Consider the following 5,000-nt stretch of genomic DNA (forward strand, 5'->3'; position numbering starts at 1 on the left):
GCCTAGGAAGACACGCTGATTCCTTCAGTGTAGCGCGCGTGCGGCCCAGAACATCTAAGGGCATCACAGACCTGTTATTGCTCAATCTCGTGCGGCTAGAAGCCGCCTGTCCCTCTAAGAAGAAAAGTAATCGCTGACAGCACGAAGGATGTCACGCGACTAGTTAGCAGGCTAGAGTCTCGTTCGTTATCGGAATTAACCAGACAAATCGCTCCACCAACTAAGAACGGCCATGCACCACCACCCACCGAATCAAGAAAGAGCTATCAATCTGTCAATCCTTCCGGTGTCCGGGCCTGGTGAGGTTTCCCGTGTTGAGTCAAATTAAGCCGCAGGCTCCACTCCTGGTGGTGCCCTTCCGTCAATTCCTTTAAGTTTCAGCTTTGCAACCATACTTCCCCCGGAACCCAAAAGCTTTGGTTTCCCGGAGGCTGCCCGCCGAGTCATCGGAGGAACTGCGGCGGATCGCTGGCTGGCATCGTTTATGGTTAGAACTAGGGCGGTATCTGATCGCCTTCGAACCTCTAACTTTCGTTCTTGATTAATGAAAACATACTTGGCAAATGCTTTCGCTTCTGTTCGTCTTGCGACGATCCAAGAATTTCACCTCTAACGTCGCAATACGAATGCCCCCGCCTGTCCCTATTAATCATTACCTCGGGTTCCGAAAACCAACAAAATAGAACCGAGGTCCTATTCCATTATTCCATGCACACAGTATTCAGGCGGGCTTGCCTGCTTTAAGCACTCTAATTTGTTCAAAGTAAACGTGCCGGCCCACCGAGACACTCACTCAAGAGCACCCTGGTAGGATTGCAACGGGGTCCGCCTCGGGACGCACGAGCACGCACGAGGCGCGTCGCACGCCTTCAGCTCGCCCCACCGGCAGGACGTCCCACGATACATGCCAGTTAAACACCGACGGGCGGTGAACCAACAGCGTGGGACACAAATCCAACTACGAGCTTTTTAACCGCAACAACTTTAATATACGCTATTGGAGCTGGAATTACCGCGGCTGCTGGCACCAGACTTGCCCTCCAATAGATACTCGTTAAAGGATTTAAAGTGTACTCATTCCGATTACGGGGCCTCGGATGAGTCCCGTATCGTTATTTTTCGTCACTACCTCCCCGTGCCGGGAGTGGGTAATTTGCGCGCCTGCTGCCTTCCTTGGATGTGGTAGCCGTTTCTCAGGCTCCCTCTCCGGAATCGAACCCTGATTCCCCGTTACCCGTTACAACCATGGTAGGCGCAGAACCTACCATCGACAGTTGATAAGGCAGACATTTGAAAGATGCGTCGCCGGTACGAGGACCGTGCGATCAGCCCAAAGTTATTCAGAGTCACCAAGGCAAACGGACCGGACGAGCCGACCGATTGGTTTTGATCTAATAAAAGCGTCCCTTCCATCTCTGGTCGGGACTCTGTTTGCATGTATTAGCTCTAGAATTACCACAGTTATCCAAGTAACGTGGGTACGATCTAAGGAACCATAACTGATTTAATGAGCCATTCGCGGTTTCACCTTAATGCGGCTTGTACTGAGACATGCATGGCTTAATCTTTGAGACAAGCATATGACTACTGGCAGGATCAACCAGGGAGCTGCGTCAACTAGAGCTGAGCAGCCGGCCGCCCGGGAGTGTGTCCCGGGGGCCCGCGCGAACACGCAAGCGTCCGCTCAATTATTCTGCAAACAGGAGGAGGCTGAGCTCCCCTGCACAATACACCTCGAAACCCTCTCAGGTCCCGGCGGCGCGCAGCGCCGTCCTAAGTACTTGGTCGGGTTCGAGAGAGGCGCAATCGCCCGGAGTTCGGCGAGTAGACGCTTTAGGTGCGACCACCCGTGCTCCCAACTGAGCTTGCCGCTGCCGACAGAGGCCCGGGAGCGTGCTGTCGTGGCATTGCCGGCGGGAGACAACACGCGCCACCTACGGTGGCCGGCAGCTCCAACGCCAGCGCCACAGAAGGACAAAAGCCCCACTTGGGTGCCGAAGCGAACTCTCCCAGCACAGCGCACGCGCCAACACGTCCGCACAGCTGCGATACAATCCACCTGCGAGAACCGCAGAGGCGACCGAGCAGCAGACGGCGTCGCGGCGCCGAGCGCCGGGCGGCGGCGCATCCTCAGCGCACACAGTCCTCAATCGGACCAGCACACTGCAGATGTCCACCGCGCTTCGCACCGGGCCCGCGAGGACCTACTTTGGCCGCACGGCGCCGCGTGCAGGGTGCGCCGGCGCGCAGCTACGCCGCCTGCCGCCTCCGTCGGCCGGCGCGCCTGCCACTGGCCGCCCCCACCAGCCGGCTGTAGCGCGTGCGCCCACGCACCGCGCGGCCAGCACGCCGGGAGGCCCCCCCTCACCGGCCGGGGACGGTCCCACCCAGCCACCGCCGCGTATCGCTTCACACCCACATGCCATTCACGTTCGTGGGCATGGTGGGTATCGCTGAAACAACCGGTTGGTAGCTCAACCGATCGTCGCCATCACTGATTCACCTCTAGCGAGAACAACCGCACCACAACGGTTTACCAGTTCTTCATTTGCGTAACGTCACCAGCAAACGTAGACGTCCATCGCCATTTGCAAATTCAACGATTGTTGCATGCCTGTGTCAGGTGTCACGACACACTATGTCTGCCCACATACACGCAACAACATGTGCACGCTTCGCGAACACGTGGAAGGTGGCCCCCGTACGTATGCGATGTCCATTGCGCGAACGACTGTCAACCGGCCTCTGTCGCATGTCGCAGATGTGGAACGCAGTGCACCATGCTATCACGGTGTGTGAGAAGAGACGACTACGTCTGACAACACGCGCCACTACATCAACAGACGGCTCATGCCGATCGCCATCCACGGCATACCATACTGCAATCCAGCTCTTATAGGGAGACGACATGTAGCTGAGTGCACAATATTTGGACCGTATGGTTCGCCGTTGTTGGCGCAGTCGTGGTACGGTCACACATGTACCACGATGTATCATTCAGTACATGAGGACCAATGTGCAGTACAGTGTGTGATTTGGACGTACAACATCAGCGGACAGTTGACACAAGCCGTACCACAACGTAGGCTGTGCTTCGCCATGCGAATGCCAATGAACAACTGCGAAGGGCATTGAGCATGTACGTCCTGCTGCCATCCGCATTACAGTGTATAGCTGCAAGGTGTTTAACATGAAGCGATACTCTGGGGACCGGGCAGTGCGAGTAGCAAACTATATTGCGGGGGTTGCAGTTAGGCAACACTACACTAATTTAACGCGTCGTATGACAATTACAGAGCAGGTTAAGGCCCAACGTGTGTTGGGTTAAGGCCCAACGTGTGTTGGGTTAAGGCCCAACGTGTGTTGGGTTAAGGCCCAACGTGTGTTGGGTTAAGGCCCAACGTGTGTTGGGTTAAGGCCCAACGTGTGTTGGGTTAAGGCCCAACGTGTGTTGGGTTAAGGCCCAACGTGTGTTGGGTTAAGGCCCAACGTGTGTTGGGTTAAGGCCCAACGTGTGTTGGGTTAAGGCCCAACGTGTGTTGGGTTAAGGCCCAACGTGTGTTGGGTTAAGGCCCAACGTGTGTTGGGTTAAGGCCCAACGTGTGTTGGGTTAAGGCGCAACGTGTGTTGGGTTAAGGCGCAACGTGTGTTGGGTTAAGGCGCAACGTGTGTTGGGTTAAGGCGCAACGTGTGTTGGGTTAAGGCGCAACGTGTGTTGGGTTAAGGCGCAACGTGTGTTGGGTTAAGGCGCAACGTGTGTTGGGTTAAGGCGCAACGTGTGTTGGGTTAAGGCGCAACGTGTGTTGGGTTAAGGCGCAACGTGTGTTGGGTTAAGGCGCAACGTGTGTTGGGTTAAGGCGCAACGTGTGTTGGGTTAAGGCGCAACGTGTGTTGGGTTAAGGCGCAACGTGTGTTGGGTTAAGGCGCAACATAGGTTAGGTTAAGGCGCAACATAGGTTAGGTTAAGGCGCAACATAGGTTAGGTTAAGGCGCAACATAGGTTAGGTTAAGGCGCAACATAGGTTAGGTTAAGGCGCAACATAGGTTAGGTTAAGGCGCAACATAGGTTAGGTTAAGGCGCAACATAGGTTAGGTTAAGGCGCAACATAGGTTAGGTTAAGGCGCAACATAGGTTAGGTTAAGGCGCAACATAGGTTAGGTTAAGGCGCAACATAGGTTAGGTTAAGGCGCAACATAGGTTAGGTTAAGGTACAATATAGGTTAGGTTAAGGTACAATATAGGGTAGGTTAAGGCGCAACATAGGTTAGGTTAAGGCGCAACATAGGTTAGGTTAAGGCGCAACATAGGTTAGGTTAAGGCGCAACATAGGTTAGGTTAAGGCGCAACATAGGTTAGGTTAAGGCACAACACGGGTTAGGTTAAGGCACAACACGGGTTAGGTTAAGGCACAACACGGGTTAGGTTAAGGCACAACACAGGTTAGGTTAAGGCACAACACGGGTTAGGTTAAGGCACAACACGGGTTAGGTTAAGGCAGAATACGGGTTAGGTTAAGGCACAATACGGGTTAGGTTAAGGCACAATACGGGTTAGGTTAAGGCACAATACGGGTTAGGTTAAGGCACAATACGGGTTAGGTTAAGGCACAATACGGGTTAGGTTAAGGCACAATACGGGTTAGGTTAAGGCACAATACGGGTTAGGTTAAGGCACAATACGGGTTAGGTTAAGGCACAATACGGGTTAGGTTAAGGCACAATACGGGTTAGGTTAAGGCACAATACGGGTTAGGTTAAGGCACAATACGGGTTAGGTTAAGGCACAATATGGGTTAGGTTAAGGCACAATATGGGTTAGGTTAAGGCACAATATGGGTTAGGTTAAGGCACAATATGGGTTAGGTTAAGGCACAATATGGGTTAGGTTAAGGTACACATTGTTGTAAGGAAAGGTGTTTTGGGGGGGGGGGGCGGCAGTTTGTTGATTGTGATTATCGTAAGTAAATGACTGCGGCATCATCTGATTTGCCACGTCAGGG

General features: G+C 53.6%; 1 non-coding gene across 1 annotated transcript in view; it reads right to left on the reverse strand.

Moving 5' to 3' along the window:
* LOC126433527 (small subunit ribosomal RNA) overlaps nt 1–1,607 on the reverse strand; it is a 1,910-nt gene extending 303 nt beyond the window's left edge. Inside the window, exon 1 of the ribosomal RNA XR_007578552.1 lies at nt 1–1,607. This exon is cut by the window's left edge and continues 303 nt beyond it. This is a non-coding gene — a ribosomal RNA (small subunit ribosomal RNA).
* Between the last annotated feature and the right edge of the window lie 3,393 nt (nt 1,608–5,000).

The sequence above is a fragment of the Schistocerca serialis genome, unplaced genomic scaffold (genome assembly GCF_023864345.2).
Source record: "Schistocerca serialis cubense isolate TAMUIC-IGC-003099 unplaced genomic scaffold, iqSchSeri2.2 HiC_scaffold_1168, whole genome shotgun sequence".
NCBI classification, from domain to species: domain Eukaryota; kingdom Metazoa; phylum Arthropoda; class Insecta; order Orthoptera; family Acrididae; genus Schistocerca; species Schistocerca serialis.